The sequence below is a fragment of the Sebastes umbrosus genome, chromosome 10 (genome assembly GCF_015220745.1).
Source record: "Sebastes umbrosus isolate fSebUmb1 chromosome 10, fSebUmb1.pri, whole genome shotgun sequence".
Taxonomy (NCBI): Eukaryota; Metazoa; Chordata; class Actinopteri; order Perciformes; family Sebastidae; genus Sebastes; species Sebastes umbrosus.
In genome coordinates, this window is record NC_051278.1 from 7327409 (window position 1) to 7354170 (window position 26762).

Consider the following 26762-nt stretch of genomic DNA (forward strand, 5'->3'; position numbering starts at 1 on the left):
ACTCCTAACTTCAATTCTTAATTGCGTTCCGCCTCCAGCTCTCTTCTACAGACCCTTGACATCAGGCGATTAGGTTTTGAGTTGAACAAACATTTCCACCAAAGCAGCTCTTGAGGCAGAAATAAATTACCTGAGTTAAACCTCATTACCGAATGCCCATTACCAACTAACACATTACCTAACCTAGAAAACGATGTACCTCTTTTTATTTCCTGATACCAAATTTGTTTATTTTGAATAAAAACAAATGGATGAAAACTGGAAATCTAGGTGGAAATTTAGATTTAACAAACATTTGAAATCAAAGCACTCAACTTTAGTTTGACTCAACACATTTCTACTTACATACAAGGTTTTTGGTGCACAATTAACCGCATATTTATCAATTTTTCCACTATCTAATACTAGAAACATAAATAAATAAGTAACTAAAACAATATTAATATTTAAAGGTCCCATATTGTGCTAATTTTCATGTTCATACTTGTATTTTATGTTTCTACTAGAACACGTTTACATGCTGTAATGTTCTAAAAAACCTTTAAGTTTCTCATATACTCTGTCTGAATATACCTGTATTTACTCGCTGTCTGAAACGCTCCGTTTTAGTGCATTTCCACGGAATTGCGTTGCTATAGGCAACATCTTGGGTCCATATTTACTTCCTGTCAGCTGATGTCGTTCACATACACTGCAGCAGGAAATAAACTGGGACACATTAAAAATGCTTACCTTTAAAACTGTGAAATAGTCTAAATATTGTAGATTTGTGACATCACAAATGGACAAAAATCCTAACAGCTTGTTTCAAAAGCACAGTTTGTGGATTGAGCGTTTTGATACTTTCACAGTATTTATACAGCACTTAAACCTACTTTGTGATATAAAAGACACGAAAATCTCACTTTTTACAATATGGGACCTTTAAAAAAAAGATTTAAAAGATGCAGGACACACTGCAAAAACTAGGCCGACAGACGCTCATTGACGGACCCAAACTGTCCGACAGCCGACCGTCGTTGCTGTGTCAGGGCCTTGACCTAAACCTAATTCTAACCTGCACCTTAAAGCCAAGTCTGAACCCTCAAACGGGACTCTGAAGAAGGATGAAACGGCCAAAATGTCCTTTCAGAAAATATCCTCTCCATGAAAGTCTCAAACTCTAATTGGTCCTCTCAAAGATAGCTGTACAAGCACACTCACACAAACACACACAACAGCACTAAAGTTTTCTCCCGAGTGATGATAGAGTCATTCCTCACAAGCCCACTGCTGTGTTGTTCACTCACATATGAAATAATAAAAAAACATACTCCTTTTATTTGTGAGCGTGCGTGTGTGTGTCTGTGTGTGTGTGTGTGTGTGTGCTACCACAGCGGGCAGTCTGCTTTGTGTGGGCCCCATAATCTCTTAGCAAAATCACAGTGATGCAAAAAAGATGCTGCTGTGAGCCTAAAGCTCAGCCATGTGCCTCCCACACACACAAACACACACATTTGCTCCTTGCTGTTAAACATGGACGTCTACAACTCATCACTCAACCCAAATAAAATGAGTGTCTGGGATATCGGATGGCACCAATCCCGAAAGACGTGTGATTGATGCGGTTGTCTAATACATGTACCTTCTAGCTGCTAAAGAACTAGTGGTGTCTCTGATTAAAGTTTAAACGCACGCCTGTAGGCTGCGTTTCTTATTATAGTGAAAACGCAAATACAAAACAACAAATCTTTTTTTGTGAAATCTTATCCTCTTCGGTACCGTTAACGACAACAGGAGATGTGATTTACAGTGTCATGCTGATTCCCCTCCATGCATTCAATTGGCAAATTTCATACAGGGCACCTTATTTAAGCTGCTTCAGCCTGCCTACCCTTGCTGCTTCCTTTACAAAGCCGCTCGCAACCCACCTCCACCTCACCACCTCCTTTTAATACTGTGTCTGACTTAATCAATGTCATTTCTGTTGTCATTGATGCCGGCTCTGTTCTGCACCCAGGGGGTTCTTTGCTGCTGCTCTCCCTGCCCTTTGGCTTTCCATGTATGCACATGGAAGGGCAAAGAGGTGTGCTCTCCTTGCCTTATGCTTTCCGCGTATGCACGTGGATCCACGTATGCGCGTGGGTGGGCAGGGAGGTCCCAGAACAGAGCAATACCGCCAAGTATATATACTGTTTATTACTGCAAATGGAAGTTTTTCTTTGACTAGAATGGTCCCGACTGAAATATGAAACTGAGCAAAGAAAATAGACTGAAAAAAAAATACTCTTTAACATATGTAAACTGAAAAATTCTGATTGAGACTTAGTGTCAATGTGAGAGAGAAAGAAAGACAAGATAGAGAGAGGAGACACTATAATGACACAGCAGACTTTTTTGTCTCCTCCCCTTCCATCCAGATTGAATTATCACCATTTCTCATCATTAGCTGGTCCTCCTTTTCCTTTAGATCACTGATCATCCCATTAGGCCTCCTGCATCCTCTTCTTGTGGCATCAATCTCATTAGCCAGTCCTTCCCCGCCTCCTCATCCTCGTCCTCCACCGTGTCCTCCTCGTCCTCCTGTTCTCTTTCTCATTCTCAGCTGAACTCTGAGCCTAAACCCCCTGGCGTCCCATTGAGCCTCCTGCCATCCCAAAATAATCCCGGCAACAGGAGAGGGGCGCCCGGAGAGGAGAGGAGAGGCTATGATGTGGCTCCAGCGGGATAATGAGGGAGAGAATGAAAGAGTGAAGTGGCAGTGGGTAAAGAAGTGTGAACAGGAGAATATGTGAGAGAGGAAAAGAGAGCAGATGGATAATTAACACTCCTTTACAGACAAGTCATTAATTTCTTTTTTACTATTTCCTGATTTTCATCAAGTTTATTTTCACAGGGACACTTAATCGCATCAGTATTTCTGTGACTCTGCCGGTTTCTCTCAGCTGGGCAGTTTTTCATCAAGTCTGGCTTCACTGGAGAAGAGACACAAGAGATTCACCTCCTTTGCTCCAATTAATTTTTAGTGTCAGTTTGGTTTAGTACAAAAATGTCCACACTGTGTAGATTATCAACATAACATTCAAGGAATTGTTGGAACTGAAATGTATTTCTTACAGCCTTTTTCGGGGGCCACCGAAGTGGAAAGTTACCAGTGTCATGTTTGTGATTTTTTAAGGCGTGTTCACACCAACCTCGTTTTGTTCGGTTGAACCGCGGAACGTTTATGCCCTTGGTAGGGATCGTATTGGTTGGTGTGAATGCCGGACTCGGGACTTTCTGGTCCGCTTGGAAGGAAGGGGTGGTTTCGGTTTCATTTCTGGTGTCAACACCATTCGAACCAGTCACAGGAAGCGTAGCATTTTATCTCCCATTTCAATGGTTAAAAGAACCTTTTCCTGTTTTGGTGACCAGTGGCTATTAGCACATTTGCTAGCAAAATCTTGAGTGGCAGGGAACAAACCTGGACTCATGAGACTTATGAGAACGTTACTCAATTACTCGACAAGGTGCATAAGAACACTGAAGTATGCTTGCATTAATAAATTATTCAATATCCTTTGTCTTACGAGACGTTCACATGTGCGGTCCACTAAAGTCTGCTGATATGCGCTCCAGATCAACACCAACATAAACAGAATCTGACGGTGCTCCATGATTTTCGATATCCAGCTTGCTATTGTCTGACAAATAATTGAATGATATTTCCACCACGTGAGTTTTGTTTACAATTTCTGGACCGTTTCAGTTTTCACCTTTGTGAACGCAAACTGGACCAGTTGAAAAATTGAAACAATGTATAATCCTCGCATTGGTTCGGTTCAAGAACCGGACCTTTAGGTGTGAACCGGATCTTAATCTCTCTGTTCTATCTTAAAGGTAAAGTGTAAATGATTTGGCAACATCTAGTGGTGTGGTTGCAGATTGCAACCAACTGAGTACCCCTCGGCTCACTCCTCCCTTTCCAAGACTGCGGTAACGTGAGCCACCAAGTGGCCGTGGTAACGCCTTCACCTTGCTCAGAGGCCATCCTCACCATAATAACACTACTTTAGGAGCAACGGAAGTCGGCTGGCGGTTACGTGGTTTTGCACTCTGCGACTCACGTTGCCGCAGTTTCATAAGCATGTCGGAGAACTACGGTGGCCTTCAGTTACCGTAAAACATGTGAAAAGGTGTCTCTAGAGTCAGTGTTTGGTTTGTCCGTTCTGTGTAGAAACATGGCGGACTCTGTAAAGAGGACCCGCTCCCTCTGTAGATATGTAGGACTCATTCTAAGCTAACGAAAACACAACTATTCTTAGTTTCAGGGGATTATACACTAATGAAAACATGGTTATGAATTACTGCCAATACATCCCCCGAAATGTTACACACTGGTCCTTTAACTGCGTTCCTATTCTGTGTTTTTATATGAAGGATTTTGTCATTTTGTTTTGTGCTATGTACATTATAAACACAGCACTCTTTTTAATAGCTGAGCCACGTAGGTGATAAATGCATGTATCCAGTGGGAATATTGTTTTTGCCACAAACAGCTACTGTATGGATGCTACCAGGACCAATGAGCATGAGCAAAAACAATAACCCGGTCTCTTATGGTGTTTTATTGTCCCTAAAAGTCAGGGAAGACAGATTATCAATAGAAAATGTTGAAGGCTAAAACACTTATTGGTTTATTTGTTTACCACCCTCCACTTTGTTCTGCTTTATTGTAGTTATAAACCTATAGATTTATCATTAAACCAAACTAAAGTGAGGCCCTCTATTAGACTCGCACAAGGACGAAAACAGACAGACGAAACAGTTGACTGTCAATTGCTTTTACATTTTAAATTTAGCTGTAAATCGTCCACATGCAGAGCGGCTACAGATGTCAGTTGCCGATTGATTGTACTTGATGAGAAAACAGACTTTCCAAATCAGTATTAGTCTCCACTTTTCCTCTGATTTCGCCTGAGGGAACGAGAAAGACAGAGAAAGATGGAGAGACAGAGAGAAATAGAGAGTGGGATGGTGGGATTTTGGTCTTAATGCCTGCATCGCATTTTAAAACCAGCATTTTAAACATCAATCAGTGTATTCACTCGCAGGGGGGCAGAATCAATCTGTACAATTTGTTCTCATCTTGGTCAACCCTGGTGAACTTTAGGAATCTGAGTCTTTGACTCACAGCAAAGAAAGACACTGCTGACTTTTTAGGGAATAGACCCGGGAAAAAGCTGCTTCTAAAATAACAGGGTTTGCAGACAGTTATGAGGCAGTCCTGTGTTTGTTGGACCCATCCACCTCACCTCCCACTCACCATAAGCCGTCTTTCTCGCTTTTTATTCTACATCACTAGCTCTGAGCGTAGCATATTCACGCGGATGTGTTTACGTTGCAGTCCGTACAGACTATATGGCGTGAAATGACACGGCAAAAGCAGGAACGGCGTTGTTATTGCTTGCAAAATGACTTACAATTTGCCGTGCGATTCATACGCCATTTGGTAAGACGGGGCTGAGTATTTAATGAGTGACTGAGTGATTTCAGACACAGTCGATGATTCAACAATGCAAGATGCTTCGCAAAAAATCTTATATATTCCACAAAATCAATTTGTATGTAATCCACGTAATTGTGTACAAGTATAAATAGCAGCGAATGCCGCGTAGGGAGGTCGGGTCAAAAAACACCCGACTTTCACCCAGGAGACCGGCCTTCATATCCCGTGTGAAACCAGAAGTCAACATTGATTTATTTATCACATACAGTAACTTCCATACTACTTTAACCCAAACCATGATCTTTTCCTAAACCTAACTAAGTAGGTTTTGTCATGTAACTTCCGTACTTAAGTTACACCAATTCCAGTATGGCGTAACCACTTCCAGTTTGGTGTAACTTAACCATGATCTTTTCCTAACCCTAACTTAGTTGTTTCCTGTGAAGACATTAGTTTATTTTGAAAAGACTCAAGCAGAAATTGATGCTGGACATTGGTAGGAAAATGCACGAAAAATGAGGAATAACTTTTCGTAAGATATCATACAAACCATTGTATGAGAATACACTGACATAACCCACAGGTTTTGTAAGTATCTTTAACACTTGTTGAAACCAGAAAATCCACAGTCTGGCAACAGGATCAAAACCTGGGTGGAGCTAAAACTACTTTTAACAGTTTTTTCTACCTTTTTCTTTTTTTCCATGTGTACAAACGATGTCACTTGGTTATGTGACTTCCATGTTCAGCGATGCAACCTTGTGACCATGATGCCCTGGGTTCAGCTCACATCAAAGTCGTGTATTATCTCAATCCTGTGAGACTAAAATAAGTGTGGTCTGTTTTTTTAATAGTAAAACAATCCTTCCAGCTGCAGACTGTTATTTTCCAGCTTTCCAAAGATTCTTAGACTCTCGGAGCTCGGGGCTGTTTTCAGCGTCTTTAGTCCTGCCCTGCGGCCCACACTCATTAACACCCATCACTCTTGTCATCATCTTCAGAAAGCAGCCTGGAGAAAGCGGTTCACACCCCCCAACTACCAAAGCATTATAAAACAACTCAATGGCTCTGTGGTATTGCCTGCCCTGCAGCTTTTTAAGTAGGGACATTACAGACAATATCCTGAAAAAAAATCTCAATAAATCATCACGAACATTTTGAGAATCAGCCACAATCAGAGAAACATCACATAATACAGACATAGCATGACTTTATATCCAGTCCTGAGGATGTGGGAGAGGCAGAAAGCTATACATACTTCCTTCAATATCTCCTTTTTTTGACATGATATGTATTCAGGTTGAGTTTCATGCAGTAGCTGGAAGCCGTGCAGGTGTGAGTCCATCAGCGCAGTGGAAGCCACCATGAAATGGTTGCACTGCGTTGGATGGAAATGCATGGAATAAATTGTCAGCCTGTGAAGCATGTGGAGCATGGAGGCTGACGAGGTATGGAACAAATTTCTGCTCTCACGCAGCCGTACGGAGAGAAACATGATTATTTTCGGAAAGAGTTGTGGATCAGGAGTTTGGTTTTACTTTCTGTAAGCAGCTACAACATCATTCATGCGGGGCAACGTGAAAGCAACTTCAGATTTGTTGGCCTCAAGACATCGAGATTATGACTTTCAGATGCTCACGCAAAAGCTTCCTTAATTCCTTCTGCTGATGTCTAGGATTTCCCATGGCAGCTGAGAGGATGGGAATCACTTCCAGGTATTGCTGATGTTTAATTTGTATGTAAAAATCCCCTGATAGACGTCGTGGGACAAAAGCAAAGACCTACACGGATCATCTATAATCTCCGAGTTATTGCAAATCACTTCTAGGACTATGAATCCTGTGTAAACAGTTTCTATCTTCTTCTCTGTAATTCTTTCTGCTGCAAAAAGTCCTTAAAACCAAAACTGTGAATCACAGTGTGACATGATGTGACAGCAGCAGACTAGTATTTAATGCCCCCCGGATACAATATTCATGTCTGGCAGCCATTAAATCAGTCACTCACACTGCATCCATCAATCAGTTCAGAACCATAATTAATGGAGGAAATGATCCAGATAGACGAACAAATAAAACATTAACGAAATCCTTCCGAAAATCCCAGATCAGGATTACACACCTCAAGCTAATCTCTTTTCTGTGGAGCTGTGCGCTAACTTTCCATCAAATTTAATTAAAATCTGCCAACAAGTTTTAAAGTTATCCTGATATTAAAGCAGTCAGATGAGACGAAAAACAAAAGCTCCTCCACTCACAGCACCTGCACTGATCCCAGGGTACATTGCTGAAAAAACATCCTCTTATACAACTTTACTTTGAGGTTGTAACATACATCTTTGGATGCACTGGACACATCATCAGTGATGTAACCTGGGGACATTTGGTGTTTTGAGACATCCACACCCAGGCGACCAAACCCGTGTCGATCAAGCCCTTGCTTGTATCTCAGTAGCACTTTCACTTAACAGCTCGCTCCGTTTGATCCACAGCCATCTGGAGGATCTTTTTTGCTGCTTCAGCGGCGCTCCTTTTCATACTATCATTCCCAGGAGACTGAGCACTTTGCCGAGGGACCTGCCTGTGAATCAAATATATCCCGCTCCCACTGCATAGTCAGCCCGTCCTCATTCCCAGGGCATCAAATACACCGGGCTTTCAAGTAAGTACAATGTAAACCCATCCGCGTCAATAATAAAGTGGTTGGGGAGCATGGTGACGTAGTTTGAAGAGCGAAAAAACAACACATTCTCACTCCCAGCTACTCAAACACCGGCGTTCGTTGAGTGCCCCTCGGCATCAGAGACCGACATCCGGGGTCCCCCTCTTCCTGCGTTACTTTTAGACGATGGCGTGTCAATATACTCTCGTTACATGCATGTAACGAGAGTATATTGACACGCCATCATACAGCAAGATAAATACCATCATACAGCAATCAGAAAATGCGAAAGAAAAGAACACAAGGCAGCTCCGCGTAAGAGCAGGCATGCAAAAAATATCATATTCTTAAAAAGGAGCACTTAAGACAAAATGATGATTGCAGGTGTTTATGTTTGCGTCGTATGGCAAAATAGACTTCTGTTTTCAATTTAGGTTTAGGCAGCGACACTCCAACACCAGGTCTTCATACTTTGCCCTCTTCATCTCATTGGCTTCTTCCCTCCGGTCTTCCCAGAGAACAGTGAGCTCCAGCATGTCCACTTGCTCTTTTGACTCTGACCACAGCGTCATGTCTCAGGGTGGTCACTGTGGACATTTCAACTGTTACCTTCGGTCGTTTTTCATTTGCCAATTTCCGGCAGTAAGGAGGATTGTATTGTAGAGTAGGCGTCTCTAACGTCTCTAATGTGCAGTAATGTGAAAAAAAACCCAGAGAAATTTCGCCTTTCTGCATAGTCCTTTAGAAGTGCACGCAAAGTTAGTGAAATTAACATCACATGACCTCTTTAAAGACCGCTAAAAATCTAGCTCACACACACATTTGGGCTTAATACAAAAAAGCAATAATGTCTCTCCGGAGACTTTCCGTGTCTTTCTGTTAATGACGTACCAAAGTGGTTAGTGGTTAAGGTCTCATTTCATGCCCCACAGCCAAGCCATAAAGCCCAAACCCTCTCCATTTTGGGAGGGTTAATGGAGAAATTTAAAGCAGACTAAATCAAATTTGACTCAGCGTTAATGACTGTTGTCTTATATTCTGCTCTGCAGAGCAGTGCTGGTGTCTAAAGTGTGGGTCCTAATGGCTTGGCATAAGACAGCAGTGTTAATTACCAATCTGTTCCTCCCTCGCTCCTCTCTTTGCTTTTTTTTTTCCTCTCACAGGGAATGTCACTTCTTTGAAGGGTCAATATTAAGAGGAATTTAAATTTCACGCATCATGGGAGATATTTGTTCAACGGTATTGGTGAAGGACGTTAGGTCAGAATATGACTCAGATGTTTAAAAGTCCATAATATTTGCATGGAATTACTTTTAATGGACCTATCGGAGCTTTGACTTGTTTGCATGCTTTCCGTAAACAGCAGTTTAAATTCAGTCAGACGGAGCAGCGGTGACTGAAGCGACGTGCCCTATGGACGGCCTTCAGCAAACACGCTGGCATCTGATCATTTCGTCTGTTTTCAAATTACGTTGTGACTCTCATAAAATAAGCATGTTTTTATCCCCGGAGCTCATGTGGAAACAAAGTCATGAAAAGTAATTTAAGCAAATTAGAAAATGTCTTCATCGCACGACGACTGTTTGCATCACTTCTCGTTTGACAACCACTACTCGTGTCATCTCTCCCTCGCTGCCAGAATTAACCTGATGGGTGAGCATTAAAGAGAGGCAACGAATACGACAGCTGCATGACAACCACAAACATCACAGATAAGTGGAGTTTTGACAGACTGGGATGAAAAAATGTCTCAGGCAATTCTCATCCCAACTTGCCACATACCGCTGCTTTGTCACGTCCCTTGGCATCACTTTATAGTTCAGGCAATAAAACCGCTATAGTTAAGTTTAGGAAAGAACTACATGGTTGGGCCATGGATGTATTAAGAGAACTGGATACAGCGTTGGAGGCGAGGCTCCGTTCATTCCTATGAAAGCTGCTAAGTGGCGCATGAAGCCTAAATGGCTTGACTTCCGCCTGGAGAAGTACCCGGATCTTGGAACATGCGCAGTAGCATCCTCTTGGTCACATGACTCGGTCAAGGGGTCCCAACGTCAGGCCGTTGTCACGGCTTGTGCTCCAGCCTCGGTCTTGGTCTAGAAAGGGAAATAACTCTGGATTCGGCTATGAGTTAATTTTACAACTTTAAAAACGTAATTTTTTAAATAAGGGTTATTTAGGTGTTCATACTGGGAAGTTGATTCAGCTAAAAAAAAAAATGATCCGCTGAGTTACAGACGTGCCTTTCCCAATGTAAGTTTATGGGAAAAATACTTTTTGAGCCCAATACATCACGTGACTGACACAGACATTACAGTACCACCGTTTGGCCACTACGAAAGTTGGGATCGACGACCGGCGCTCTTCCTGGGGCCTTGGGTTGGGCTTAAAACTGCTACGTTTGTACAGTGAAAATGACACTGAACGTTGTGAAAACATGACACAAACAAGCACGCAATGTGAGCCTTGTGTTTGTTGGACCCATGCACCTCCCCTCCCACCCACACTGTGTCTTTTCACTCTTTAAACTATAATTTAACACTCCCGGCACACTTTCTCTGAACGTTTATTGTCGCCGCGGGTAAGTTTACATTGTAGTTAATGGAACGACCAGTTAGTTTCATACCGGCGCTTAAATGGAACCTTGTGCCTATAAGAAGAGCTAAAATACTAACTAATTTCCGGGTTTTAGGACTCATTCCTGCAGTATTTGTCTTCTCTCATGCATATATAAGAAGCTCATTAGCGTTCATTAGTGATGAAGGTCTTTTAGTAAATATGGCAAATTTCCCCATGTGAGTGGCCACAGTGGTCCTCTTCTTTTGGGCAGCACTGCTGTTGTGAATCCATATTTATGAGGCCAGGTGCACTAAGACATTCTGCCCAGGGCAACCTGGTTTGTATGCACACAGAGCCCTGAGTGCACAGCTGGATTGATGGGCACCAGTTGTTTCCACACACACACACAGGTGCATCAGCATCGCCACAACAAACGTTTAGTGGAAGATAGTAGATTAAGATCCTGAGACTCAATCAGCATTTATATGAGTGAATACCAGAACTGTAGCTGCAATTTTGAGGACTTCAGATTTGACTTTAAAGACAATTAAGTATTCGGTTTTGACCTGGTAACACTATGGGGACAAAACATTAAAAAGCACAAATATTGTGGTATTCACAACATAATCACACACCAACACAAAGAAGCACAATAAAATGATTATAAGAAAAGATTGAACACAAACACTGAGGACAGAAAGCATTCAGTGGGAAGACAACAATGCGATGAATAATGTTTTCCTGGTGCATATTAACTGAACGGAGCGGGCAGCGATCCCTCTATGTTGTCATGTTAATTAGTGTCGGGATAATTGGATGTAATTACATTACATCTGTGAAGTCGCTTTTCCATTAATCTGAAGAACACGCTTCACACTTCATTGAATTTTATGAATGAAGAAGGATTTTTTGGCCTCAGGAGTTCGTCTGAGGAGACTGAGCATGATTCAGGGAAATGTTCCGGAAAGAGAAGAAAAGGAAGATGGAGAAAAATTGCAAATGAGTTTTTGATTTTTTTCAGAGTTCCTTTGAGAAAAACAAGACAATGCAACGGTTCTACTGGGCCTGGTCTCACCAAATGGGGTATGAATTTCTTAAGTCATTACGTGTGCTATCACAACGTCGTTCTTGCTTTTTGACGTGTCATTTCACACCATTTAGTCTGTACTGACTAAATGTTTTCTGGGTTTACCAGTCTGTCTCTTACCAGTTGAACGTGCCCGGGAAAGCTCCAAAGGGAGGCGTTCAGATCCTGATCGGATGCCCGAACCACCTCAACTGGCCTCTTTTGACACGAAGGAGCAGTGGCTCTACTCCGAGCTCCCTCTGGATGTCTGAGCTCCTCAGCCTATATCTCTAAGACTGAACCCAGCCACCCTGCGGAGGATTTTGACCGCTTGTATGTGCGATCTCATTCTTTCGGTCACTACCCAAAGCTCATGACCGCAGGTGAGGGTTGGAACGTAGATGGACCGATAAATCGTGAGCTTCGCCTTCTGGCTCAGCTCCCTCTTCACCACAACAGTCCGGTACAACGCCCGCATCATCAATCCACCTGTCCATCTCATGCTCCATTTCACCCTCACTTGTTTACAACACCCCGAGATACTTGAACTCCTTCGCTTGGGGCAGCAACTCACTTCCAACCCTGAGAGAGCAATCTAAAGGCCCCATATGAATCAGTAAATTATCAGAAATATAGAGTGGACAAGGCCTTTATTTGAAATAAGCCATATTAGAGACAGGTCTTTATTACTATAATGCAAACTTAACACCTCCAGTACAGAGACAGAAATTGTGTTTTTATAAACTAATAATGAATGAATCTCTTATACTTTGACAATTTCTTGTTCAGTTCGTTCCTTCACAGACGTTTTCGTTCAAAAACATCCCAACAAAAGTGCACAATCCTTTCATTTTCATGGCTTTCAATTAGAAACTTCTGTAAGGAGTGTTTCATTGGTAGAAGCAATATGAATTCAGTGGTGAATAGTCTATTTTTGCTCAAAGGATTGACTCCATTGTTGTACTGAATTAATGCTGTGGAAATGTACCATATGAGCCATTAAAGTATAGGTAATTTCACTCCCCTCTGTGCTTCTTACCCAACCTTTGTTGAGGACATAAAAACAGCCAATGTTTCCCTATATCAGCTCAGTAATGTCTCACAACTCCAAAAACCTAAAGCCATAAAGGCCATTTGAGAGTGTATTAAACATCTAATGAGCTTTATGAGAGCCATTTTAAAGTAAACATAAAGTATGGAACTGGGTTTATGATCCAAATATGGGCAGCAGAAGCACAAAAACAAAGACACAAAGATGGTTTACTACAAAGACTCCTTTTATCATTCAGATCTCGTCTCTGTGATTCTGTAATTCATGCCTTCAGCTTCCGATAACAGCAACAACCGATCGCTCGGTTTTCAATTTGCATGCTCGTTTATCACGTCCATCATCATCCATCTTCATCAAACTATTGTTGTTGTTTCCATCATGTCACATTGTACACTGTCTCCCTCAGCCTCCTCTCTATTACCCTTCATGCATTCATTCATGTAAATCAATGTTTTGTTCATTGATTTACTGACACTGTTAATTATAATATTTTGTTTCCTGACAATTGAAATTTCCACACTTTCAATTTCCCAAATAATGCTCAGTTTTAATATATTTCATGTCTGCGATTCTAGACTTTGCAGTTCAGGAGTCCTTGGCCAAACTAAAGCATGAAGTAACTTTAATAATAACACAATTTGTGATTTGATTGGTGTTATTTTTCTTGTCTGAGTGCTGGGGAAAATTTGAAACAAGTACCCCAAATTGAGGTGTGGACAGCTAAAGTGCAGCCTGAAAGCACCAATTAAGAGAAAGAGAAACAGAGAAAAAGTGGTGGATGTGGTCGAGGTCAGGGCTCGGTGCAGGCCAGGCAAGTTCTTCCACACCAAAGTGGGAAAAACATTGTTATATGGAGTCTGGCTTTGTGCACGGGGGCCACTGCATGAAGCACGCTTTTGTCTAAAACATTGTTGTATGCTGTAGCATTAACCCCTTACCATGCCGCCCTCTCTTTTAGAGGGGAACATGGGATGTTAAGGGGAAGATAAAAAGTCAACAGTAGATGTCACATAGAAGTGGTGTACATCATCTGAAAGCTGGGAACCTGGAGATTAATTCGAGGTGCAGCTCAGCACTGTGTGTCAAATTTATAAGAAATAGAAATGAATTAATAAAGGAATTAATCAATTGAAATAAATTGTGATGGTCATTCCCATGCTCTATATGTCTCATAAATTGTTGCATACATTTTTGGTGCTAAATCAAAAAAAATGTTACCACTCAAAAAATGATAAAAAATACCACATTAACACACCAAGAACTTGAGGAACACCATAGAAAAAAGCCATGCTGTGATTTGGTTTGAAAAACGTTTGACATTTGGAGATTTCTGCAAGAAATGCTTTTTTCGGTGACTGGATGGCGAGCGCTTCTTTTCTGGAAACTGCTCATAAACCCCCTTATTGTCAATCTAGCTAGGGAAGCCATCCGTCCTCCGAATGCGCTAGGACTTTAGTTTGTGGTTGTAAAGTTTCATGAAGCTGTGATTATCCTAGAGGTCACCACAGGTCATTTTATACAGTGAGGTCACGTTTCAAGAAATGGTCTCACGACAATGAAATGGCTACTATGGAGCTAAGGTACTTCAGATCAGACCAGGAAAGTTCTCAGACCTAAAGAACACAAAAATGCTATATGCGGAGGGGTGTCCATATACTTTTAGCCATGTATTGTGATTTTGAAACACGGTAGCTGTCGCAAAAGCAACAGGAATGTAAACAGAAAGGGGAAGGGTACGTTCTTTTCCTATCTTTTAATTTATCTGCATCAATTCATTTTCAGTCTCTGCAGAGTTTCAGTCCATTCTCTGAAGTTTTAAACTGAATGATTTGAAATAAAAAAGACCGCTATGAACAGAACATCACAGCATGTACAATAAAGAATATAATAATGAACCGAACTGAACTGATTTACTGCCCAGCGTCATGAAATGAGCTCAGCGTGTCTGACAGAGTTGTTTATCAACCGTTAAAGACCAGCAGCTGCTGCTGGCATTTCTGGCTTTCAGGAGGCCAACCGAGGTCAGATTACCTGACGCTCTTTTAACGCTGAATGATTCTAATGAGACGCTGAGAAACTGAAAGCATTTCAACAATCAGTGTTCCAAGAAATAATCAGTCATGAGCACCACACGCACGTCAGCCGAACACCAGCTGAATCTCCGTGCTCGCGTTCACTCCGGCTGCCTCGTTTGTTCGAGCTTGTTGCACTTCACCCAGACTTCCCTCGGTCTTTATTTGAGCTCCCGCTGCCTGCGAGTGCAGCTATCAGGGCTCAGGCAATAACTAAAATATAAAATCCAGTGCACACAACTCCACTTACCTCAGAAATGTTATTAACCAGACAACAAGCAAAACTTTTTTAACAGGATTGATGTTCATTCCATTGTTCAGTTACAGTTATTGTAAAGTATTTCTCGCTGCATGATGGTTTAAAATGCACAGTCGCCTTTAAGGACTATAAAGACTATCACACCTAAAAAGAAACCATCACGCTACAGCCCTGATTGCATTACAATGTGACCCTTGAGATTACCCTGGGAAGGAAAATCAATGTAAAATGCATGCAATAATAATACAATATAGTTCACACCCCATTCCCTGAATAAGGTGAAATTTATGCATCATCCACTCTCATATCGTACCGCATACTGCAAGTCAAGTGCTTCACCATTATTGCTCTCCCAAAAAATGTAGAAAGTTTCCACATAGATCATCTTTTCTAAAGCAAAGGCAGGAAGTCATCCGACTCAGCCAACATGGACATTTTACAGCTTTTTTCTCTCTTCCATCTCTGGAGATCATGAAGGCCTCAGGATGAATATTCAAAATGCATATTTTTGCTGTAAGAGGGACCTCTTTCCCAATAATCTAATTAATCAAAGTGAGCACCTTCTCCCCTAAAGCAGATTATCTTCTGACATGCAGTGGGACAAAGAGCCATTATGCAAGTTACACTTAATGCTGGAATATTAGAGTTAAAATGCTGCAACCTAAAGATGTTATACAAGTGTTTAATCACATTTTCTACTTATGTTTGAGACAATAAAAGGGCTTCAGACCACTCTTTCACGTTAAATCAGTTGATCAAGCCTTGGGGATGTTGCTCGATGACATCTTGGATTGTTTTTCAAAACGTTCCTTCCATAAAAACACTTTTCCCCCCGTATCTAGTATGACATTCAGAGCAACAATTTCTAAAGTGGATATCAGAGAGGAAAGCTTTTATATTGCTTCAACTTTGTGGATGTTTTGGTGACATTCAATATGCTTCTGAACTTTTTCTATTTCCTGTAGTGCTGTTTTCCTGTAAAGGGCGAGACAATACATCATATTGTAGCGCTCGCTGGCGGGGCGCCAGTCAGAATCGCAGCCTGACAAAATATAATTTTAAGATTACAGACCGCAAACACCTAAAAACGAACTGATAAAGGTACCAACAACTTGAATTACCTGTACACACAAGCAGTGGCGGATCTAGAGAAATATTCATGGGGTGACAAGATGATGCACGGAGACTTTAAGGGATGGCATGAATATATACTGTATATATATATATATATGTATATATATATATATATATATATGCTGATTTAATCACAGAAAGTCAGGTGGGCCAACAGTAAAATATCAAACACTTTAAGACTTTTACTCATGTAATATTCTAATAGGTGACTTTAACTTCTACTAAAGTTATTTTCTAGTTAGATATCTGTACTTTTACTCAAGTGTGGCTTTTTGGTACTTCATCCACTACTGGTTTTATTAGTCTAGTCTGTGTCACAAAGTACAAAAGGGTTTCTATGAATACTCTGCAGAATTGATGCTCCCTGAATTTTGGTCAGAGTGAAACCTCCTGTCATGATAAATATCATTAGGTATAAACTGACTTAACACTGTTAAAAACTGTTTAAAACATTCCCCTTCTTCCTGTAGTAAATGAAAACGAAAAAAATATATTGTTTATAAATATAAGCTTCAGTAATATTTGCAGAATAAACAGGTTAAGAGACTGAATTTGACATTATGTAATAAATATTACAGGTCCTCTGCCCCTCCTGGCACCCCTCTGGTGAAGACACACATGGTTCAGTCCACACACCTGCACTCAGGTTCAATCACAACCAGTCTAATCACCCAGTTCTGTTTGCGTCCCATTTACGTGACGTCGAGGCACCATAAGAAACCAAAAAGAAAGTAAGGAGGAGAGGAAGAAGGAACATATTAACTGTAAACAGGAGAAGGTGTGTTTACTAATTGTTTGAGAGTGTTTTAATGTCAGTGTTTGTGATGTGTGAGGTGTTTGGGCAGAGATGACAGCAGAGGGGAGGAGAGGTTAACTGGACTGCAGGATGAACATTTCCGCAACATATTGTGATAGGAGGTGATTTATCAACTTCAGACCGAGCTAATGTTTGCAAACTTGTTTCCTTCACACAGGCTACACAGAAAGAGGCTCCTGAAAACCAGAAGTGTCCACCTGAAGACGTCACTCAGGTGAAGGTGGATTCACAGGAAGAGGAAGTGATGCTGTCTGACTGAATGTTTTTTCTAATACATTCCCATCTGGTTCTTTGTCATCTCTTGGCTGTGGATGTGAGTGAATTTGTCTCCAGAGGATTTTGAATGTAGAAAAGATAAAAATGGTTTGCTATCAGATGTGTTCAAACAGGAGAAAAGAGAAAACACTTCCAGAGAGAAGACTGGTTGGTTTCTTCCCTGAGCTTTTCTATGAAACCTTCAGGGACCGTCTCCCACACAGCGGATGATAACTCCTGTAAACTAGTAAGCAAGCAAGCACAAACAATGGATGTATGTGCCAGTGTTATACTGAGGGGATGAAGGAGTTTATCATTTATTATTTTTGGCAAACATTTTAATCTCTACATCTGGCATCAAGAGGAGCGGATAGCATTTTTTTTTTTTCCCAAATACAATTACTGTCTGTGTACTCTGAGCAAATAGATATCATCTTAGACACCCATAAGCAGGAAAGGCTTAAGTGTATTTACATAACATATTTGGTATTCACAGTTTCCTCTTCTTCTTTTTATACCCATGTTTGAGAAGCAGTGACTACATATAGTGAAAAGTTTGTAGGTTGCTCTGCAATTCTGTGGCTATGACTTTTTGTGTGTTGCGTTTCAGTGCTGTGGGATACTTCATCTTCAATAATGGGCAGCTGCTTAAGTGACAGTGTTTGCTTTTTTTGCCCCTTATAAGGCAAATCCTATGGAAATTAATTTATCTCACTAATACTTTCTCCTGTCACCCAAAATGATTAAAACCACACTAAATAGCTCAAAATAGCGCATGTTCTCTTATCATAATAATGATATACTCATTGTGAGTAATATGTAATATACATACAGTAATATACATTTTTAAGAAATAGGTACCGTGTTTGATCATTGTTTCCACCTACCAACCTGTTCTCATTCCCAGGGCGTCAAATACCGAGGTTTTGTCACGGCCGTCGGCGTTCGATGCTGACGCACAAAGCACCCTTTAGCGGCGGTATGAGACGCACTGGGCCTCCCAATAACTACAATGTAAACCCATCCGTTGCCTAATCCTAAGCAAGTGTTTTTGTTTAGTTTAACATTAAGCACGTGTTTATTGTGACCGAAAAGTGACGCAGAGGGTTCTGACAAAGCGTCAGTATGTGACAAGTTGGGCTGAGAATGTGTTTGCTTTACACATGAAAACATACAGTAGCTCTGGAAGGGCTTGCAGTGGACACCTGGGGCCTGTATTACGAAACAAGGTAACTTCAGGGTTAATTCTGGGTTTTCCGTCCTACGGAGGTGGATCGCTTCATACCGGGGTAGATCGCCATGGTAACTTATAATGAATAGCTAACATGCTCCGGAGCAGGTGATGTTCCAGATAAGAGATCAACTCGTATAAAAGCACCGCCTGCTGACCAATCAGAGCTGAGTGGGCAGATTGTATGATAATATTACACACATATGAAGAAGTTTAAATCATAAATCCAAGGAAAACAACACAGTTTAAACTGAGAAATGCAGGAAAGACAGCTGGCTCTATGCTGTGGCTGTCTACCACTTTGAATTATGTTTTTATATTTATTTATTTTACTTGCTTTCACACATCAGGAGTTTTTTCTTTTGCCAGCTGTCCTTCCTGCATCTGGCAGCTTCAACTGTGTTCATTTTACCCTGGATTATGTGTTTAACTTCTTCGTATTTGTCTAATATAGTTTGCTCTTCCTTTGTTAAATGTGCCGCTCTGTCCGTCAGTAGTCTTGTTCATGTCTGTGATTGGTCATGTGCTGCAAACACCGCCCCGTTCATGTGAACGCACTCAGCCAGACTGAGAAACCCTGGGTTGATTTACCGAATTGATAACCCCCTTCGTAGGACCGCTTAGCGTGATCTCGTTTGTTAGGGTTAGTTAAGCAAGATAACGAGAAGATACGCTGGGTATGTTGAACTTGCTTCGTAGTACAGGCCTCTGAACACAAGAGACACACACAGACACATTAACTTCATCTCAAAATCAGGAGGATTCTCTGGACTCTGAACCTGCTCCTCGTCCACCAATGAGACAATCCAGCTTCACAAAGACTGAAATTGCTCATTCAGGCTCTCTTCTTTTTCAACTTGTATCGATCGACCGATGCACCGTGGTGTGTGTGAGATGCACTAGTTGTTTCCTTCCGGCGAAAGGAAACAGCGTTTCTCCGATGCTTTCGACGAAGCCTCTGATATGAGAGACAGGCCTTGTCAGCTCGATTTGATGCAGTCTGTGTAGAAACGCAGCTACACACATACACACACACACACACACACACACTGCAGCCTCACTTCCTACAGCTCTGTGATTCTGATGTTTTAATTAAAAGTGGTGTATCATGGAATTTCAATACGTGCTTAAATATGGATAGATATGGATATAGATTAAATAATTGCAATTAATCATAATTAATCTTGCAGTGGATGGACAGCCATAGCGTGGGCACATCCGTTACATCCGTTGTCACATCATGCTGCTGTCTTACAGTCCCTCTGCACCAGATGGGTGAAGTGTCGGGCTGAGGCACAGTTGTTGTTTTAATATCCAGTTCTCTCTCACAGACATTCGGCCTCATGCAGCAACATTCTCTTAAACTTGTCTTATATTTTGTCTTTGCTTTCTGCAAAGAAAAAGTTAAAAATAAGAGAAGTCAACTCCAGATGCACCAAAAGTCTTACCCACCAAGGTGTGCTGAATGATGAATCCCTCTTGATCATAAATTGGAGGCATATGGCCGATTGTTTATTATTAGTATAGAGTAACGCCCCCTGCTGCGATTTTGATGTTTAAAATGCAATCATAGAAAACTCTGTTGCATATCAAATCAAGGGCCAGCCAGCCACCCACCGGGGGGGCAATCCAGATGTTTTGGCTTGACTTTTAGGGAGCTGTCATGCTGCTGTGCGCTCATCCTACAGCGGGAGCCTGTGAAAAACTTTCCTGGATGTTGCAGCTTCAGAGTAGAAGAGTAATATACTGTGTATTTTACGGACAAAATGTAAATGCACTGAACTCACCTGAAGAAGAACCTTTTTTTTAAGTCTTATTTTGATGCAAAGATTTGTACATTAGCAGGAATGTAGCACAACATGTTTTTTTAAAAACAGTGCTTTGCTTATTTAAATGGTAACGTGCAATAAAAAATATGCTGTCCCTAAAATCAATGAATAATTGTAAATACAAATCTAAATATGAATCAAAAGTAATTGTGATTATTATTTTTGGCCATAATCGTGCAGCCCTATGCCCGAGAGTTGTAGAGATGCCAACAAAAACTGCTGTAGGAAGAAGAACTTAGATACATAGATTGATAGATTGATTGGTTTTATTGATACTGTTAAGTAAACAAATGATTTTCCAGAGCATCATTACTGGCGTTACAGGAAAATCAAAAATCATCTAAGAGCAGTACAGTATGTACGCTATTCAGAAGCTGAACGTATGCAATACCACCCAATGGTGTTTATAGTCTTTATTGGGATCAATGGATCAATAGTATTTCTTTAGCACAGAAATGTAATAATCCGATCATCCTAAACACTCTAAAACATATAATAATCTAAATTTATTTATATGATGTTCATGCATTTTTTTTTTATGTTCCTCAGATTTCAAACGTATGTTTCCTTGAGTTAAAGAAACAATTTGTAGACTGTGGAGATATTTTTTTTCTTATCTTGGTAAGATAAGAGTGCTCTCGACTGCTCGTAAAATGTTCTCTTACCTAACAGAAAAGCAACAATAAGAAAACATTGGTGAATCCCAGAAAGTAGATACTAACAAAATAAAAACAAATCATGGATACGAGCAAAAGTAAGAGGAAATGTGTTCTTCTATCGCTTCCTGCACGAGGCCCAATAACCCTCAGACTCAACCTTTAAGCAGAGATAAAGTTTTGTGGAGGAGAGCGTGATTGTCTCCGGGGCCGCGGACAGATGACTTAAGATCACGGGGCTGTGAAATACGTGAGCTTCTTGATGGATTGAGCTGTCTGCTTTCATTGATGACCTGCTCCAAATGACTGCAGCTGTTAGATACAAGTTAGTTTGGCCTGATAGACGGTTTGAGAGAGACTCTGACTGACTGCAGACAGTTTCATCACAGTAGATGAAGTAGAGAGAGTTGATAAGTGATCTGTTCAGTTGTAAATTCTTCGAGAATAATCATGGGCGTATTATTAATAAGGTTGATTTATTTCTAGATGATACGAGGAATATGAACACTTTGAACCAGATCAATGTCAGAATTTAACAAGTGATATAATGTATTGATATGTAAAAAAAATATGTATTTGAGGGGGCTGCAACTAACGATTATTTTCATTGATGATTAATCAGTCGATTATTTCCTAGATTAATCGATGCGTTGTTTGCTCTATAACATGGTGAAAAATGTCGATCAGTGTTTCCCAGAGCTCAAGATGACGTCCTCAAATGTCTTGTTTTGTCCACAACTCAAAGATATTCAGTTTACCGTCATAGAGGAGTAAAGACACCAGAAAATATTCACATTTAAGAAGCTGGAATTAGAGAGTTTTTTTTCTTAAAAAAAATATTCAAACCAATTAATCAATTATCAAAATTGTTAAACGGTCGATAACGAATCAATTACTAGATCAGTCGTTGCAGCTCTGCTGTTGTTTTGTGTGATTCATGGGTTTAAAATAATGCCGGTTTAAATGACAATTATTGTTTCTGACTAGCAAGCAGAAATTTACCATTTTACTCATTCACTAGTCTGCACTCATATCTCTCTCTCTATATAGTTGTTAATTTTTCTTTTCTTGGCATGTGGTTGTTCTCAGGACAATACTGCTGTTGAAATTATGTTGTCAATTTTCACTCATAATTACAAAACTAAAAGCCTATTGCCCCGCTAATGTCCTTGAGAGACTGCAGTGGTAATTAAAAACAACAATAGAAGAACGTGGGATGAAGAAACACAATATACTGATGATTTAAGTATTCTTAAAGCCTTCTTAAAAGCCAGGGGGTCACTAGGGCTGTCCTCGATTGCAAAATTTTGGGCCGATTCCGATCAAACAATTTGTCCGATGGCCGATACCAATGTTTTTTTAAATTTTGTTTTTGCTGTTATTTATTCCCCCTTTGTGCCAGGGACACAAAGACATCTTACTGTTTCAGGGGCTGCACGGCCTGGAGGATGTTCCCACTGTAACGTACTGGGTGCCGCGTCACCCCTCGTTAGAACTGATGGGCTTCTAGTGACACATTATGCACACACCAGGTTCGTTCATTCAGACTGCAGCGATTGTTTTTAATAAATCTTGTAAGCCGTTGTTTTGCTGCTCAATTTTTCATTGAACATTAAGGTTCTCGTCGCTGATATTTCTCCGAGACAGTGTAATACTCTCGCCATCCGAGTGGTGTCCAGTCAGTGGCTTCTCCTCTGAATCAGCAGCTGGTTACTGTCGTCCGAGACCGACCGCAAATTACCAACACAACAATTAGCCGGCGCAAAATTGATGCAACACAACAGATAAACATCGGCAAATTTCATCTTATTTGCCAATAGTCCGATAGCAGTCAACAAGGTGAATATCAACCGATCCTGATGCTCGGACGATAAATGGGTGCATCGCTATACTTTAAATCTTGTGTTTACCAGAGATGTGCTCATAAGTTTCTTGGAAATAAGTCAGTCAGCATGAAAAAAGCATGAAAAAGGACTAATCGACTAAAGAAATCTTAAGACCAAAATGACCGGTTAGACGACTTATCAACTAAGAGGGGGCAGCCCTTTTGGGTCACCAAAAACATTAGTATTCATCTTCATTGATCATGGACATTTGGAAGTTAGTTTTCAAGATGTTGTCGTGGACTAATGAGCTGGTTTGAGCTGACGAGAGCGATAGAAATAAAGTCAGGGGTCACCAAAATAACTGCGTACCATCCATCAACATGTTTAACACGTTTCATGACAATCTGACTGTAAAATGTTGAGATATTTTCCAAATGACTAGAAGTGTCAAAATGATCAGTGCTGACTTGGGATCAGAAGACTGCTAGCTCAGATCTATGGCCTAGTTTGGATAATGTGGCTATGAAAGGAGGAATATATTCAAATTTGAATGGCGTTGAAGGCAGTTTTGAGAAAATCTGTAAATGTGAAGGCTTATCAGATGTCAAAAAACTGCAACGTTTTTTCTTAACACTATGAGACAGAACTTAACAGCTCAGAACTTCAATTCTTCATTGCAGTGACTGCTGGGTAAACAGAATAATGCCGTTCATGTTAAAAACCAATCCACCATGAAGGCGAACTCGATGTATTCGATCGACCCTGTATCCTTGTAGATTATGTTTATACAATACTAATTTATTTTCCTATTTATGTTTTGATTGGAAACCTAATTGCTGCCTGGAATACTATAGAAATGTAATTTCTAGTTGTTTTGATTAGCTATCACAATGCGTTGCTGGATGATTTTGAATTGTGTTTTCTTTTCCAGACCACCGATGCGTTCGGACTCCCAGCGTGTCGATGCTGTGCTCACGCAGCGCTAATGTCTGTCTGATCACGACTATCCGTTGCCCCGGCGATCCTCATCTTTGTTTTTCTTCTCCTCTGAATGCAGTCTGTCTGTGTGGATGACCCCGTCTCTCTCTAAAGTCCATTTAGTTTGACACGCAGTTGCCATACGCATAAAGGTCGACCTTAAAAAAAAATACATTATAATTGCTTTAAGTAGGTACTCAAGTGGGCTGTTTTCAGCGGTATTCATCCCCATGCCGGCTCTGTGGAGCCAAAACAGCAGATTTAAAATAAGATAATGAATAAATCCTTTTAGAATACATCAATACCTGAACTATGAGGCGTCCTGCAACAAAAACATCTGTCTCATCATGCATGCATATCTATTTTTTAGGGCAGCCCCCTCTTAGTAGATTTTGGTCTTAGTTGACTAAGATTTATTTAGTCGATTAGTTGTTTTTTATGCTTTTTTTCAAGCTGAATGACTTATTTCCAGGAAACTTATGAGCACATCGCTGGTAAACACAAGACTTTAAGTGGTGCTTTAGTGTGATTCTTTGTGGAGAAACTCCGTTTTATAGATCTGTCGATTTAAATCAACTAATCGATTAGTCGACAAAATCAAACAAGTGTTTTCTTTGTTCGAGGACAGCCCTACTGTTTTTGTTTTTCTGCTTTTGCTGTCATGTTAATCCAACTTTCATAAAGTTGATTTTAATTAACTTCCTCCATATCGTCTCTCTAGGATGTTTGTCAGATCTTTTTTCTTGTAATTTGTTGTTGATTAGTTTACACTCCTTAATGTTCATCCTCATTCTTTCACAGCACAGGATTTTCATCTCTAAATAATATGCTCTGTGAGATCAGTATTTCTCTGCCGTGAAAGGATTATGTGCAGGAGATGTGATTTAGAAAAAGAAAGTAGTCTGACATTGAAAAGGAGAGAGAAAGGTTAGAGGATGGAGGTGTATGGGGATACTTGTACCTTTCAGTCTTATGATGCAGGTTTCAGATCATAAGATTTCCACAAGGATATGTTTAATTCTCTGTGAATGTTTTTGCACAAAAAATGTCACCAAGGTGTTAAATCTTCAACTGAAGTTGTTCTTCTTACTTAAGGGTTGTAATGTTTGATCAGTGCGGCCTAGTTTGACCGTTTGGTCGGAGTTTGCGAGTGATTGACAGCCGGCTCTTATAGACAGCAGCTAGACAGCAGACGTCAGATCAGCTCTGACTCTTTGTTTTCCTCTGGTCTGCAGTCAAGTTACAGATTACATCCATGTCCAAAATGTCATCACTACAGGATTTTTTCATCTTGACCTTTGACCACCAAAATCTAATCAGTTCAGCCTCAAGTCCAAGTGGATGTCTGTGCCAGATGTAATACAATTCCCTTCAGGCGTTCCGGACATATCGCTTTCACGAGAGTGGGATGAACAAGAGGTCACAGTGACCTTTGACCACCAACTTCTAATGAGTTCATCCTTGAGTCCAAGTGGACATTTGTGCCAAATGCGAAGAAATTTGTCTCCAGGTGTATTACAAGAATGGGGCAGACATGAGATCACACTGACCTTTGATCTTTGACCTTCAATTCCCTCCGGGCGTTCCTGAGATATCACGTTCACAAGAATGGAAAAAGTCATAAAAGTAATAGTACGTGCAGGTGAACGGACGGACAACCGGAAAACATAATGCCTAACCACGTCTGTTGCTGACGCAGAGGCATACAAATAAGAAGATGTAGAAAAAAGAGACAGACTGATGGGAAAGTGCAGGAAAGTAGAGAAATTTATCGACCGGCTGTTTACAATTATAGTGAAGAACAGTTATTGTTTAGCAGTAGAATATATCTTAACGTTGGGGAGGGCTACAGCATGACAAAGTGTCATATTTTTCAAAATTATGAACAAAATGTACCATCTGTTTTTTAGCAGATGCTCTTCATTGCTTCTGTGAAACTGCTCATAATTTAACTCAACATGTGAGGGAGTAATGCTTCTATGAATATCCACGGGGCGGATATTTCCTGCCACAGTTTACCTATTTATTTATACCCTCCCGTTAATGCAGAGAGACCTCCGCAGCTGCTGGAGTGACTTTATTCAGAGTGACACTGCGTGGTGAAGGAGCACTGGGGGAGGATGGGTTTCTCTGTGTGCACCTGAGCTTCCTCACGCCTTATTATGAAACAAAACGCCTTTCCTGGTTGCGCTTCTCTCTGTCAGGTGTGAGCACTCAGGAGACACAGTCCATTTGTTATTTGCACTGAAAAAAAAACCCAGTGAAGATATGCCTCCTCTTGTGTGTTTCCGTCTGTTTCTCAGGCTGACAGCAGCGTCCAGATGGAGCTGAATGTGATTTGTCAAACTGCTATGGAAGATGTCACCGCAGGCAAACGATGTCCTCGCTGTAACTCCTGGTCAGGTGGTTGATGGTGTCCTCACCGGATAGCGGAGGAATACGAGAGTACAGGAAGTTTTTAACGTGGGGGATTTTAAGATCATGACAAAGTTGGTTCCATCTGTGCATTGAAGCGAAATGCTTCACCACGTTCGGTTCTGACTGGAGGCACAACAAACTGACTGCTGCCCAGAGACAAAACGGACCCGCTGGGTTTATACTCTTTAAGCATAAATAAGCATTAATATATTGAGGCTCTGTTCTAGCTGGGAGACAGTGTAAAGCTTGAAGAATAGGGAGAAAAGTGCTCAGCTCTCCAAACTCCAAACCCAAAGTGTGTCAGCAGGGACGCACTTGAGGGAATGAAACGCGTGTGTGTGAAAGTATCAACAGGTTTGGCTCACTTGGCCGGCCAGCTCGCACACACACACTGCAGCGACTGTAGATGTAAATCTACGCTTTGTCCCGTGCAAACAAGCCAAGTTTGATTTAGTTTGGAGTATACAGCCAGCGGCAGCCTGA

At 40.9% G+C, this 26762-nt stretch overlaps 1 long non-coding RNA gene across 4 annotated transcripts in view; it reads left to right on the plus strand.

Moving 5' to 3' along the window:
• Positions 1 to 16887: 16887 nt before the first annotated feature.
• The window catches only part of LOC119495090, an 84031-nt gene continuing 74156 nt past the window's right edge, over positions 16888 to 26762 (plus strand). For all 4 annotated transcript variants that reach the window (XR_005208345.1, XR_005208346.1, XR_005208344.1 and 1 more), the window contains exons 1-2: positions 16888 to 17047; positions 17257 to 17306. This is a non-coding gene — a long non-coding RNA (uncharacterized LOC119495090). The remainder of the gene's footprint in view (positions 17048 to 17256; positions 17307 to 26762) is intronic.